Source organism: Centruroides vittatus, unplaced genomic scaffold, assembly GCF_030686945.1.
Source record: "Centruroides vittatus isolate TY-2023 unplaced genomic scaffold, ASM3068694v2 contig_754, whole genome shotgun sequence".
In the NCBI taxonomy this organism is placed as follows: Eukaryota; Metazoa; Arthropoda; class Arachnida; order Scorpiones; family Buthidae; genus Centruroides; species Centruroides vittatus.
Genome location: NW_027122490.1, coordinates 1,142,209 through 1,158,969, shown reverse-complemented (window position 1 = coordinate 1,158,969; position 16,761 = coordinate 1,142,209). Strand labels below are relative to the sequence as shown.

Below are 16,761 nucleotides of genomic sequence, written 5' to 3'. Positions count from 1 at the left end.
CATGGAGAAAGCAGATGACACCAAATATACCCTGGGGATAACCTTGTTTACAGGGTGATGATCAGAGATAGTAGGGTAATTGCAGTGTGGTAGCATATGAACAGCCATAGATAGGAGTAGAGACCGTTGTTGCGCCTTGATGTTTGTAGTCCTGATGTAGTAGTTTAGAACCTTTTCTACAATACATAGTGACAAAGGAAGGAGCTCTGCTAGTATCAGAGAGGTATTAGTAGAAACAGTTCTGCAGCAGGGATAAAGGGAGAAAATAAAGGAAAAAGGACTCGAATTTTTGTTTGTATAACCTTTGTAATTCATTATTGAATTTAAACTTTAATTCCTGAGTTATGTACAAAAAAAGTTCTGCAGCACTTTGAAATTCTGATAGCAAACTGTCTTTGAAGAGAGAGTAATTTACTTGCCACTGAATTTTTACTAGTTACATGACCCCAGCTAGAGGCCGCGTGAAGTAGCATTGGTTGTATTGCCCCATTATATAGAGTTTTACAAGCTTGTGATTTAGTCCCAGGTGCACCTAGCACAAGCAGAAAATCAGTTTTCTGCTTGTGCTAAGTGCACCTGGGGATTATATCATAAAGCAGAAAACTATGATTATCTAAATTTATAATAATAGCAAAAGTTTTATATAATGAAAGATTTTTCTCTCATCGCTGAAATACTGTATGAACGAAATCAGTGATAAGCCATAATTCTCTAAGTACTCGGTGAGGCAATAGTTTTAGTTAAAAATCGTTTTTAAAGAGTCAACATTAGATGATGCAGTAACATAGCTTATAATTTACTGAAAAACATTTTAGAAACATTAAATTTTGAACTAGATTTAGTTAAGAAATTGAAATGAGTGCAATGTATTGTTCTGCAATGTTCAATTTAAAAATATGGAATGATCAAAATTGGCTTCATATCTTAAAATAATCAGATATGATTATTATGATTGCGAGAGAACATAATAATTAAATCCCAATGCACATATATGTTTAATATACATTAGTTGAGTTAATAATAAGTTGTATTTATTATAATTTTAAAAATTCGCCGAGTTTTTCCACATATTTACTATAGGCCTATGTAAATTCATAATTATAGGATTTTTTAGTGTTTTTTGTGCGCTACCTAAAAATAAATATAGCTGGGTATATTTGAATTCTTGTGATATAAATTATATTACATTTAATGGATTTAATGTTTCAGATGAAAAATTATTAATCAAAATAAAATAAAATATCAAAAAAATCAGTAAATTTTTTAATAATAAAGTGTAAGCAAAATAATTATTTAATCTATTTAAAATGCCTTTTTAGTTCACGCAATTATTAAGTCTTCGTCAGTATATTCTTAAAATTGTAATATATATCTATAATAGATAATTTTGCTTTCTTCTCAATTTATTATCTAACATACTATGTTACATAATGTTTTACGAGATATGCCGATAAGAAGTACAAATAAAATAATCTAATTTGTTCTGTAATTTATCTGATTTAAAAAAGTATAAATTGTTCGTCCTGACTTGGATTAAATCCCACTTTTTTTTTATTTCTTTGTTGGAAACGTCTCTTCTGCTCCAATTTAATGCTGAATGAGAAGAGAGACTGGAATTTAAAAAACAAAGATAGTACTGGCCAGACAGTAAAGCTTAGATGCTTTCCCAAAATTGTTTAAATTATTTTTGAATGATTAACATTTTAAAATAGAAAGCAATAATTCTAATATTTGTTTAATTAATGAGGTATAAAATAATAAACAAGAATTTGACTTCAATGAAATCTCTCCTGCTTTTATTAAATATTGGATCACATGTATCAATAAAAAGGGTGATATTTCTATCTTAGACTTTCATGACAATCCCAACTATTATATACAGATATTCACCGACGGATCTAAAAGCCACAGCAAGGTGGGATCAGCATTTGTGGTTAAGGAATGCAACAATAGCAATTTCTCTTACCAGGCAAGCTATCGTCTTGCCAGTATCTGTACAATTACTCAAGCTGAACAGTTCGCCATTCTGCAAGCTCTTAAATATATTAACAACTCTAAGATCAGGAATCGACATATTAGGATCTGTTCTGATAGCCAAGTCGCTATCAGGAGAATAGTCAACAATCTTGGCTCTCTCTCTCTTCTTATTCGGGAAGAAATTCTCTGCTCACAAAACAGCGTGGCCTTCTCATGGATCAGGGGCCATACAGGGGAGGAAGGGAACTCTTTGGCGGACTCCCTCGCAAAGCAAGCTGCTGCTTCCTCTGCCACCCCACCTACTGGGAAGCCTCAGACATCTCTATTAAAACCACGAGTCACAGTACCGCCATCCAGTTGTGGCAACGCGAGTGGGAAGACGGAGACTCCGGAAGAGCGACCTACCAATACTTTCCAAACATCTCGTCCAGACTTCAAAACAAGAACTTCTGCGCCAACTTCCATAACACACAGCTCCTGACAGATCATGGAAATTTCCGGCAATACCTACATCGATTTGGACTTAGGGAACATCCCTATTGTGACTGTGATGACATCTCCTTACAGAATGCCACTCACTTGATCTTTGACTGCACCAAACACGACAATCACCGGATTAATCTGGAAAGAGTAACGCTAAAAAAGGGCTTCAATTGGCCCTGTCCACCACAAACTCGAAGATTCGGATATTTTTGCAGCCCTAGAAAAATTCATCCGCGCTACCGGCGCATTGGACCCTACCTTTAACTAGTTCGTCCTACTGTTATTGGACCTTTTGTATGTTTATTACTGTATTAATAGACTTAATAAACACTAGCGTTGTGTGTTTTTTCCAAAGACACTTGGCAAGTTTTTTGGCAAGTGTCTTTGGAAGTTTTTTTTGGCAAGTACTGTATTAATGTTTGTATGTTTATTACTGTATTAATGCACCCATTACGCCTTACTTAGTTTTTTCCTTGTCATCTATAAATGCGATGCAGGCGCTCATGAGTCTTCCTACTTCACCATCTATCCTATCATTACTTTTTTTTCACCTCCCGCCTTTCTCAACTCTTCTCATCTTTCCTATCCCCCTTTCACACCCAAGCAATACCTATGAGTAGTCCTGGGTCTTCATCCCCTTTGTGCTACTGCTACTGTATCAATAAAAAGGTTTTTATTATATTCTATGTATTTCAGAATAAAAATATTTAAAGCAAATCGTTAACATTTTGCAAATTTTTTAATGATGTAGTTATTGCATTTTAGTTATTACTTATTCAAAATATATTATTTGGATACATAATACAATTGAAAAAAATATAAAAATTGTTAAATTTGAATATTGAACATTTTTCAAATATTATTTTATTCTATTATTATTTGCGCAACAAAAATAGTTATAAAATATTATTCAAAGAGGAAAAAATAAGCAACAAGAGTTGCCAACTGTTCGGAAATGTTCTGAAAAATGAACGTAGACTTTTTTTAATTGTCCCATTTTTCTCGTGAGAAATTGGTACCACTAATTATAAACCAAATTATTTTCATTTCCATTAGGTTTCTCCCCTCTTTTTCTGTCCTAGGAGGACCTGTTTTAATCATACCCATTGCCGCCAGGAACACAACGGCAGCGGCACTATGGTAAGGAACAGGGCTCAAGATATCCGCCACGAAAAGTTTCCGATTCGGGAATGACCCGTCCGGATTAGTTCTTAGATCCCCAGAGCTGTAGGGTGACATTTTAAGTACTTCAGTCATCCGGCTGTCGTCTCCTCATTATTATAATCAACAAGGCAAGGGGAATGTTCCCCTTGATTACTAAGATACTAGTTTTCTTTTGCTCCACACTTTTTCTAAAGTTTTTTTTTCTTTTCTTTTCTTTTTTTTTTTTTTTTTTTTTTTTTTTTTTTTTAGTGTTCGGAATTTGTTACTTTAAAAGTTGTCAACTCTACATACAACATAAACACATTATATCAGTTAAGATATATATTCAGAAGTAGTTTATTTTCATGCATTGTACAATTGATCATTTTTAATATTTACGTATGTGTTAATTATTATTTGTATGTAAAAATATAGCTTATAGGTATAAAGAATTATTCCGTAAATAAGTTTTTAGTTCTGTCATATAATTTAAGAATTTTGCAGGGGATCAAAGGAACCAAGAGTCTTTGTTTCTAAATATGTTTTTATATTACACTCTCATATTCTCTTGTATATTTTATTTTCTTATCAAAATATGTTAATAATATTTTATAGTTCCCATACGTTATTAAAAAAAATATATTATGTATCGATGTATAATTTAACCTAATATAATGAATTTACAGATTTCCAGTTGAACTCAAGAGGGGGGAATCTATAAACAAATCTATTTTTAAAGTTATTGCCATTGAATATCAATTATAAAATTGTTGCTAATAATCAGTAGATTCGTTAATGATCTAATACTTCTAACTGAATGATATTTAATTTTAAAAAAATAAGATACGAACGATTAATTATTTTGCTATCTAAATTATAAAATAATCTACATATTTTTTATCAGATAAAATTAATAAACAGAAACAATATGTTTTATATTTATAAATGAAATGAAACTTACCAAAGAAAGTGAAAGAAAATTAAATTGAATTAAGAATAAATTGTAGAGCTGCGACTTTGTGATAAAGCGCAATTCTTTAATGATTATTCAGTTTAAAGAAATTAAATCTGTTAGGACAAAAAACAACTTTCTTTCTTTTGATATTTATCAAGTTTTGAAAATCTACGAAATGTTTTATATTATAAATTTAACTGTAAAACAATAAACTGAAGGAAACAAATGCAATGCAAAGACGTTATATACAAGTTAGTAAAATCGTGCTTTTTTCCCATACTGTACTTCATTTTAATTTTCTTAAAGAAAATATCCTTGAAAATAAAAGCACAGTAGCAAATAAATATGTACAGTGCGTATAATTTTCGTTGAATTTTTAGTTTCATTCTGTAATCATTTTGTATATTATCTAATCGTCGCATTTGAATGCAATTGTTAGCGATATTGTAAATCGAAAAAAAATATATCTAAGTTATATCTCGTTATTTCGCGTACCCGTGTTTCCCTGCATTTTATATACTTCGAGCCTTGTTAATGCGTTCATTTATATTTTGTGGAAAAACTTTTAAAACGTATTTCTATATTTTCAGTAAAAATAAGAAAATTGTCATTTATTAACAACAAACGCTACGTAATCTGTGCGCCACTATAAAAACTTTAGAAAATTCTATCCTCATTAGAGTGATATTTGTTTATTTGACTTGATTTATGTGAATTTTATCTCGATGTATAAACTTTAATGTTATTTATAACACCAGCAAGTTTTATCATTATTATATTTCTAATAGTTAAATGCAACAAATTCGAATTTTTTAACAACGTTCTTAACATACACTTTTTTTTAAATAATTTATATCATTAATATATTTTATGTATACAAAATATATTACTGTATCTGTAAAAATTTAACAACAGTACTAATTACTCAATTCTAAGAGTATGAAAAATTATATTTTAAATCTATATTATATAGATAATAATAATAATAAAATGTTATATACAAATTTATATATAACCAAACACACACACATTATTATAAATTTGAATAATATGAACAATATTTATAACTTTAAATTCATTATAAATTAAATTATAGATAATTTCTAATTGTAGCTGTTTTCAATTTATACGTTCCGTACCGATAACTCATAATATACTACATATATATTTATATATAATAATCATTATAAATAAAAGTGATCGTTTTATGTACAAATTCTGAAATTATATATATTTTTATATTATATGTCATTAAATTTCTTTATATAAAAGGAATTTAACTTATATTCTTAAACAATAATTATTTATTTAATTTGAAAAAATAAGTCTTATTTAATGTATAATTCACGCCAACTTAGGTACTTAAACATTTTTTTTAAAATTAATAATTATCTTAAAACAAGCCTATGCCATTAACAGAACCTTGAGTTAATTATTCGAACCTTGAATAAACTTTAAAAAAATAAATAAATTATGAAACTGAAACTATTTGCCAGTGACGAAATTCTATAAACTTAAATACGACGTTCATCGTTAATGCTAAAGCGTGTTTAAAATTTAATTAATTTTAAGTTTGTTAAACTTACAATTGAATGTATATTTATTCACTTAGTCTTTCTTTGAGTTAATAAGAATTAACAAACGTTAGCAGCACTTTCTAATACTGGCTTAAGCAGATTACACACAAATCCTTAAAAGATAAATTCATAGCCATTGTAAAGAAACGAAAAGATGTTATGAAACTTAATAATTCAACACGAAATAATTCAATATTTACGAACAATGAATTCAATGAACTGTAATTTATTAAACTTTCCATTATTATTGCTATTCTATTATCTCACTTCTTAGCATATTTGAGAACGATTAAATCTAAGTAATATTAGACCTTTAATTAAAGAATTTTAATCTAAATTGTTTTTTTTTCTAAAAAGCAAATTTAAATAACAAAATTCTTTAATGCACTTTATAAGAAACTTTTATTTTTGACGCGCGCGAATTGAAAATCGATCGGAAGAAACTGCAAATCACCAGAGCAAAAAAAAAAAAAAAATAATAAAAATAAAAATGTTGCAGAGTTAAACTGTTAGTCTACATAGAAATTTTGATTATTTTGCAAATTCCTCAAGAATGACAGTTAAGCAAGTTCATTGACTGATTGAAGTAACAAGAAATCAAACAACGTATCAAATCCGCCTATTCGGTGTTTATTGCGTATCGCGTTTTAAAATTTATGAATTATTAAAAAAGAAATATAGGGTATACTATCTAGAAATGGCATAATATATTTGCCACATTTGATTTATGCATTTTCTTTTCTTTTTTAATTTCGCAATAAAATAAAACGATTCGTAATCTCCTTTAGCGAACGGTGTGAGAAATAAATCAGTGTTTTTCTCTCGTCTCGGATGGCGCCAACGATAACGTTCAAGGTCGCTAAAATTTCGTACGACTTGCTCACATCATAAAAACACCTGCAGAGTACGCGACTATAATCTGTAGACTATATAAGAAAGGGGCTATTTCCGTATCATTTGGCACCCCAACGGCTAACCTTGCCAGTCGAAACGTCCTACTGATTTGAAACTAAGCCAAGTTCCAGTAATCACATTGATTACATCACGTCCTTGAGTTAAAGCTTTCCTGTACAACACTCGACGCGTGAACCTCGTCGAGTTTAAACCTTCGAACTAGATCAAACGGTGACAAGGAATAATTAAATATATACACATATAAGAATTCGAAAGCGGTAATTATATCTTATTTGATTCGGTTATATCTTAGAAAATAAGCGATTTCGAAAACAAAATGGAACGAAGGAACGTTTAAAATATTAATTTTTTTGCGTTAGAGCTGCAGGTTATATTAAATAGAAAGCAAAATAGAAAAACTAAAAGTTCAACTTTCATTAGTTATTTAAATATCTCCCAAAATACATATAAATTAATGCATTAAACGAAATTTAAACTGTTCGATAAGCAACCATCAATAATGATTTTCTCTTCCTTTTTCAAGTATCTTGTTATTTATAAACATTATAAAATTTGCATTTTGTAATTAAGACGAGAAATTGGCATTTTATTTGTATTACTCGATTAAAATTACGTTACCAATATTATTGCAGAGAAGAGTATAAAAATTTTGCATTATTCCACCGAGGAATATTTTTTAATAATATTGTACTGTCTTATTAACTAGGTAGGATTTCAAGCATCTATTAGCAATGTAATTTGATATTTTCTTATGAAAAAGTATATCGAATTGCAAATTTTATTAAAGAAGAAAGGTTACAGTAACTAAATTTAAGAACTGTTCGTCCCTATATCACTTTAAAAAATCTTTCCTAAAAGCTTTCGATAACCCTTTTTTTCTGTAAACTTTATTTTAAAAATGAGATACAAAGTTTCCAACTTTAAAAAGTGTTTAGTTACATTTAAATTTTAACTCTTAAAATTCCCCTTCCTTTGCTGTAAAATGGTAGAATTGTACAGCAAGAATTTGCTTTTATTTATAGATATTCCACATCTAACAACACTCTATAGTCTATGTAAAAACAGGAAACTACTAATTTTAAAATGGACTTAATGCGAGTTGAAGATTATTTTAAGCATTTTAAACAAAAGATTTATTCCGTGTTTAAAAAGTTTAATTTGCTAAAAATTATTTAAAATTTTTCTATTAAAGAGAGAAAAATTTTGCATCAATACGGGGAATTTTTATTGAATATTGATGTTGAAAAATATTCTAATATTGCATTAATCAAAATTTTAATTTATTAAAATTAATTAAATCTTTATCTAAAAAATTGAATCGATTAATTATCAGAAACGAATTTATAGAAACTTTGTTCTCTAGAGATCAAAGTGTAAAAATTCGGAGACATAAATTTCGAATTATCTAACCCTATCTGTCATATGTCAAAAAAATGATTTTTAAACGTTTATATGATGCATATCGCATGTTCCATCAGCCGTCCTTCAACGGGGAAGAAATCAAAAGACGAATCTTTACTAAATTTTAAACGTAGATATCGAAATACATAAAATTTTGAAATCATTTTTTTAAAAATACTTTTTGGCGCAAAATTTATTTACTACTTCAAATTTTGTTACATTATACACATTTAACTGCTACAAGCATCGTTAAATCTACGTAAAAGTACCAAATTTAACAAATTTTGTATTAAAAAACGTACTATCGTGTTGTTTTTTTTTCCTGTCGTATAAAAATATATAAATTCGAGTAAAAATTCTGATTAATTCTTGTAAATATCTAATATATAATTTAACTATTAGTTAAAATAAGGATTTTTTTAAAATTATTATATCGGGTACAGTTATTGATTTGTTGATAAACATTACGAAAAAATCAATAATTTTATTGATAGACAATTCCAAAGGTCAGATTGATTAAATATTTTATTTGCAGTATCTAAAAGGAAATAAATATTTAATATTCTTATCAAAGAATGTTTTATTTATAAAATTATGTCTAGTTAATAATTCTAACAAAATTTTTATTATAATAATGAGATTAATTAATAAATATATTTTATAGAATATAATTTTATACTGTACTTTTACCTGTTTTAATTTTTTAATTTAATATTTTATTCAGTTTTTTAAAACTTCCTTTAAATTATTATTATTATTTTTTAATTACAAAGAAAGTTTTCTTAAAATTTTAAAATACATTAAACTATATTTTAGTACAAGAATATCTAGTTTAGAAAATTATTATTAGCAACAGTAATATTATAACTTAGATCAAATATATGAACAAAAATAGATTTTTGTGTTTAACTCATTATTATTATTATTTTCCTTTCAGATACAAAATAAAATTATTTGATAATTAAATATCTTATAAACTACTCGTACAACTACAGTTAATCTAACGCTAGAATTATATTTTCTATTCTATATTTAAAAATAGTTTGAAATTTTAAATACATTAAGTATTTACTGACAAATCTCTCTCATTCTTGCATTTAAAAGAAAATTAAATAAAGAATACAAGTAAGGAAAATTTTAATCTTAAAGAAGCTACCACCGACTTTCATCCCATCTTCCATCTATCCACCTACATCACATTTATTAACCAAAAAATATATGGAAAAAAATGATTAAAAGTGGAAAAATTTGAAAAAATGGAAATTGACATTTAGTTGAATAATTATTATAAGCATAAAACTTACAGGTAATCTTCAGATGGACGGTTGAATGAAGACAGATGGTTTGGTTGTCTACACAGCTCACAGATGAGATAGAGACATGTTTGAAGTGGAGATCGCGTCATCGCTCCTATTTATAGGAGGAGGAGTTAAAGATTGGCTTCCCAGTCGATGCGCCCACCTAAATCGAGAAAGTGGAGAAACCAAATTATCCTTCCATTTCCACAATTTATAGCCGGTAATTCGATTGACGGATTCTAGCTATTGCTATCTAACAAGCTATTCTTCACTTGCATTACTAAATCGTGTACAAAAGACCGGCTTTGGCTAGTGACAGGAGTCTTCTCCGCATGGCAACAGGAGGCTCGTCGCCACGTGACTAAACCATGTGTTTGCTTCACTTCGACCAAGTGTTATTTTGACGCAATCTTTGAGGACCGATCTCATTGGATGCTGAAAGAAACGGTGAAGGTCATGATACCGAACGGAAAAGTACTAGAACTCGAGGAGCCTCTGGCATAGGCGAAAAAGAAAAACGTAACTAAAATATATATGGATGTTATATATAATATATATTAAATCTGTATTAATTAATCAATTTTGTTAAAATACATTTCGGTCGTTTGGCTTTGATTTGGATCGTTTCCAGCATTCGTTAATATTTTATTAAAAACCTTGAACTGGTCGAAACGATTTGGATTGATAAGTGACATTAGTTCGCTTTACAGTAGACATAGATGCTGATTAATAACTACGATAGTCATCCGATTGATTTATTCATTAAATATCCATTAGGAAAATATTATTTTATTATTAAAATCATTCAGAAACTGAATTTTCCGAAATAACTGTCTAAATCCATTTAATAAACTTTCCGCGGTTATTCAAATTTTATTTATAAGTGTCGATGGGACGAGAATTTAATTTGTTAATATAAAGCTGTATGTTTAGATATAAGCAATGATAGTTTACAAGAATTTCATTCTCTAAAAATGAAGAGATAATTTTATCCCGAAGTAAAAACACGGAAGCTTTAGTGGTTAGAAAACAACGAGGTCACAGAAGCGCTAGTTTGTTCGAAACTTCAGCTACCCTTCGAAAATTAAAGGATGCGACGTTATGCAACAAACACATTAATTAGGAGCAATCTAACATCCTGAACCTTCAATATCCTGTTATAGAATAATGCTTAACAAATTCATCCTCATAACGTCAATGTATCTTTCGTCAGGAAAACTTTTTATTGAAAGATAACATTGGAATTGTTAAACACTGTTTGGGATCATAGAACAAAAATTTTTCATAAAATTCTGCTGAATCATTACCTTAATTTCATTGCCGATACAGCGGTGATTTATTAAAGAACAAGACATTTGGGAAGAAATAGCTGTACAAAAACTGTATATGTAGCAGTCCTAACATTACTAAGAATAGAATGGGAAAACTAGAAATAACGTTTTGGATTTCAAAATTTTACTTTATTATGATTAAATATGGTAATTCTTTTTAAGCATTTCGATAACTTTACTACTGTATATGCCATTGTATTTTGATTGATAAATGAAAGGCTGTTTTATTTTTGTAGAAAGTATTGTGAGCATCATTCAGATTTAACGATAAGTAATGTGATGATAGAATATTGTTTATATTATCTACATATACAGAAAACTAACACTTATCCAGAATCATCCATTGGCTGAAGATAAAGATTTCATATAAACCTTCGCAAAAAATGACCCTCGAGAATATTTTTTACATATTAAATTAAATTCTATGTTAAAAATTTTACTAATAAAAAGGTTTATTTTTTAAATTCTTATACTAATTACGTATTAACTTGATGAAAATAATTATTAACAATTCAATTTTTTATAACCATCTTTCATAACTTGCATAAAGTAATTCATATTCTTAACTCTTTATATCTAATCATTTTTTTTTAAATTAATAACGATCATCTATGAAATATATAAATTCCGTATATACTGCAGCACCTATTCAAATTTCAAGAAGGGTTTATTAGTAAACACACAACAGTCATACATTCTTCGAGTACAATCGACATTGGCGGGATGGCAGAGCGATAAAAGATTCTCCTACTGCTAGAGGAATTTAAGGTCCGAATTCCAGTTCAAATTCTGGTTTTCACGAATATATAAGATTAAGATTTCTTTCCTAATCGTCTATCCATAATGACTCCACTGAGGGCCAGACCAGTCAATAATAATGGATAGCCTAATGCACTACATGTCCAGTCTTATTGAAGCGAATCTATAATAATAAGGCAAGTCATTATGTGCTGGGGATTTCACTATATTATGTTATATTTAATAGTTATAATACAAGAATTAGAAAATGTTCAGTTCAGTAATAGTTACGTATAAAAACAAGTACTTTTCAATAAAATACAATACTTTTTAGAATAAATTGTATGTTAAAGAGTTATACACTATTAACATTATATTGAAATTTGTTTTAATGGAAAATGGCTGTTCTATCATGTTCAATATTCGAACTTCTTTAATGGCATCCAAACTGGCAATACAAAACGACAAAACAAATTTCTTCCCCAAAACTGATAAATAACAGTTCAATGCTCAACTTTACTGATTTTCACAATAGTAAAAAAGTTTATAAAACATTTTATTTAAACTATTTTTAAGTATATAAACTTTGTAATGTGATTTATAGCAAAAATTGTCGGTTTATTAACGAATAAGAATTGTTCTATATAGTCTACATTAATTAACTTATCGTATAGTTAAAAAGGTATTTAATTCACGGATATAATATTAAAAATGATTATGTAACCAGTCCGATTTGTGAAGATTAAAGATGTAAGGAAGTTACAGTAAATAACTCATATGTAACAATGTTCGTGAGAATAATTTGGAAACATTCCGAGATGGATTTGCAGATCGATGATAATTAAACTTTAAACGAAAGGGTTTTATTAATTTGCTTGTTAAATGAAAGTGACCCCCCTCCATTAATTTAATGATTGAAGAACAAGATGAATCGCTTTTTAATTATCTGAAACTAGAATTACGTTGGTATTTTTTTTTTAATCCTTCGGTTGTAATAGCCATCGGTGTAAACGAATAGTTTATTTATTTGTATGTATCCAAGTTGGCTCCATCAGCTATACTATACCGTGAATCTTTTTACCCAGATGGTTCTATTTCTGGTTTCAGTCGAAGTGACACACATAGATCCACTTAACGAAATTCGATACGGAACCGGAAAGAATTTAATGGACATTTACTTGTTGATTTTAATTAGTATTTTAGAAATGCAAAAGAAAATTAAAAATTAAATTATGGAAAAACATATAATTGACTATTTCTTAAAAAAAGAAAAAAAGTAGAATGGGCCACCCAATAGATGTTCTAAAGTCTTCTGAGTTAGTAATAAATCATGGATTATTTGCTTCGTTGATTGACGAACTGACAATGGGGAAAGGTCAAAATGCATCCAAAATACGAATGATGATTTTATTAAGTGATTAACCCTTGGAAATTTTCCAAAAACTTGTCTTTCTTAGATACAATAATCATTATTGCGTCGAATATGAGTAATTTGAACTTATCTAACTTCCCAAGGGATTTCAAAACAATCTTGAAAGCTTTTTTTCTACACCCTTTCGTCTTACACTCACAAATTTACAAGACAAAATATAATCTGTTATACTGATTATTTTATTAAATTGTTATTTAAATTAACAATTTGTAAAATTTAGTCTACGTTTTAAAGTTATAGTTTAAGCTACAACAAATTTCAAACTAAAGTATGCATGCATTTTTAAAAACTATTTTACTTAATCATTTTTATAAATAAGAAAATAGAATATATTCATCAATTAATCTTTAATTATTTTTATTAATTAAGAATGATGTTAAAATTTTGAAATTAAGTTTTAATTTGTATTTTTACGAGTGTAAAATGATTTATAATTAACGAAACAAAAAAAAATAATTGAAATTTAACATCATAAGAACGTTTCGCAAATAAAAAAAAAATATGAAATCTTAAACATTCACATTCCCATATCTAAACTATAAATGTTGTTATTTCGTAACCGATATGTACTGCAGATGTATTATGTATAAATGTGATGAAACGTTGACCTTTGAATGGTGACAGTTTAGAGAAAATGCTACTTAATAAAAAAAAGGGGGATCTACATACGAATATTTTAATAAATCTTTTCAATAGGTCAAGAGTGTGGTATTTCTACTTATTTTTTCTTTCTTCAGAAGACAAAATTTTAATGAACCGAAACAAATTAACACTATATCTTAGCACAGTTTTAATTTGGAGCAGATATCGACTCAATTTTCTGTCCCATTAACCCACTACATTTCTCCAACAATATCACTCCATTCATTTTTTTACTGTTATAAATGCGCTCATCGTGCTCTTTTTAAACGTACTTCTCTCTTCCATATTAGTCTTCGAATACCATTGTAACACTTTCTGAAATTATAGATGATATATAATTCAAATTTTAAAAATAAAAACATCAAAAATATTTATTTTCTTTCTTTTTTTTTTATTGTGAGTAAAGGTTGATAGCCTAGTCGAAAATAACAACTGGCTTTCTAGGTACTAAAACTGTCTGAATGCGAGACAAACCAAACAAAACAGTCTCGAAACTATTCTTGATCTACTCGCAAGCTACACTAAATTTTTTCGGTAAACGAAATCGGATATTAAATATATAACACAGTTTAATTATTAGGGCGTGTAGCGAATATAAAATTTAAATTAGAGCTTTAATAAATAACAAGTAAATAAATAAAAATTCGAAATTAACTACTCGTCTTGTATAAAACGAGTCTAAGTACATGTCAAATTAAAATTTGCTCCTTGAAACTGTTGTAAAGTATTTAGTTAATCCATTTGTCAAATGTTGGATGTTGAAAGCGAGAATGACGCTTTTTTAATAATTGTTGAATGAAAGCCAATAAAACCGAAAAATCCAAAGGTATTCTAAGTAGCTAACTACCAGGAGAAGCGAGCCGAATTGGCAACGTATAATAGATTAATTTGGCATCTTTGTTTGAAAACATTACTTTTTTAATAAAGGAATCACTCATTAACTTAACTACTAATTTATGTTACGAGTGAATCGTCAAGATAAAAATCATTGAGTAAATAGTTTTAAGAATTATGTATATCATAAAATTCATAAATAATTTTGTTTTTGTTTTTGAGAAATTTGCATAATTATATTCAAAATATTTGCAATTATTAATATTTTTTTACTTTGTTTAATATACTGAAAATACCGTATACGCAATGTAATAGTTAAGAGGAAAAGGGAAATTTTAATTAGATAATAGGTAAGAAATTATTTAAAATTAATGAGCGGTAAATAACTAATTAAATAAATAATCCTGCAATTCTAAATTAAGAATTGGCGCGCTGCTTAAGGGCTCGATATAAGATATCGCTTTAAAAATATATACATCCTAATTTAGAACAAATGAAAATATATTATGTTAACAGTTCGAATGCAACTAGCACAAGGTTAATAAATTTTAGATGCATCTTACAGAAATTTACTCCAAAATTCAAGTTTAGGTATCATTTGTAGAGAAATTTATAAAGAATTCTTCGTATTCTAATGTAAAACTAAGTTTAAGCAATGTAGAAGCCGAAAGTAGGTCTATGCTAATTTATACAAAATTCGTCATTGTATATTCAGCGGCGTAAGCAATAATTTCATATAAATAGCATGGCGTCAATTCACAATGAGCTATTTGACCCGATTTAACTTTTATCCATTAAGAAGAAGACTACACGCGATGAATGGAAATTAGTCTTAATCCTAACTGCTTAAGAAAACAACGAGGATTCAGATCAGATTCGAACCCAGATCGAACGCATTAAGGTAATCTTTCTCCCGGACCACACACATTTGTAAAGGTTTAAAATTTCAATTTTGGGAATATGAATCGATAACAATTTAAAACTGAAAAGTAATCGGAAACATTAATCTTTAAATTGTGAAGAACATTCATTTTCTATTGGAAAATTAATGTTTCCAAAGGCATGCAGGTTCCTCAATACAGTTGACATACCCACTCTGAATATTACGTAACACGTATCCCCTTCAACCTCCTTAATTGTACTAGGGAATAATACATAACACTGAGTACTGAACGTTACGTTATTTTAATAATTAACGTGTATAACGAGCAAAGCAGTGACACGAACTTCTGAAACAAAAACGAATCGTTCTGTTAGCTAAGGGTTGGAATACGTAGCATTACGTAGCGTTTTTGTAACATCGTAACAACTCTACGTAACGCATCTTAACGATTTACTGCATACTCACCCATATCTGCGTTACGTAATTTATGGATAGCCCAATGTTGAATATAAATTTATACATTACCGAAATTTTTAGCTGTTATACTTTTATTCTTCCTGATCAGTGCCTCAAATATTTTCTGTTAACTGAGTTTTGGCCATTTTATATCTTTAATAGGGATTCAGAATGCATGATAAATCTACGCTTACTCTTTTAAATATATAAACATGTTTCTAATAGTAAATATACATATAATAATAGTTATAAAATACATAATATCTATATTTCCGATAACAAGATACAAAAGCTAAAGCTTTACAAATTATGTAAAATTTATCATATATATTTATGTCAATTAATATATCAAATTTTTAACATTATGTAGTTTGGTCCTTCTATTATTTAATCGTGATAATTTCTAATTAGAATAATTTCGCACGGTGGAAATTACATGGATAAGCATTATATTCGACTGGCAAAAAGAAATAAAATAAGTTATAACTTCTTATTTAATTAATTACTTTATTAAATAATAACATTATTTAATAAAGTAATTAATTAAATATATTAAAGTGATAAGTAATAATGTATTTAATTAAGCTGCTGTTTGGTGTAATTAAAAAGAAAATAAAGTTACAGATAAGAGTTTCATCAGTTCTCAACATTTGTTACGTTTGTTAATCGTCATTTGTGTAAGATTGTAATGGAAAA

The 16,761-nt window shown here is 28.1% G+C and overlaps 1 protein-coding gene across 3 annotated transcripts in view; it reads right to left on the bottom strand.

Annotated features, from left to right (window-relative positions):
- Positions 1-10,127, bottom strand: part of LOC136981403 (sodium- and chloride-dependent GABA transporter 1-like) — a 30,541-nt gene extending 20,414 nt beyond the window's left edge. Inside the window, exon 1 of one of the 3 annotated variants that reach the window (XM_067277718.1) lies at positions 9,756-10,127. The gene's annotated coding sequence lies outside the window, so the exon portion shown is untranslated. Of the gene's footprint in view, positions 1-6,166; positions 6,383-9,755 lie in introns of those variants that run through there. The other 2 variants (XM_067277720.1, XM_067277719.1) reach the window with 2 other exon arrangements.
- Between the last annotated feature and the right edge of the window lie 6,634 nt (positions 10,128-16,761).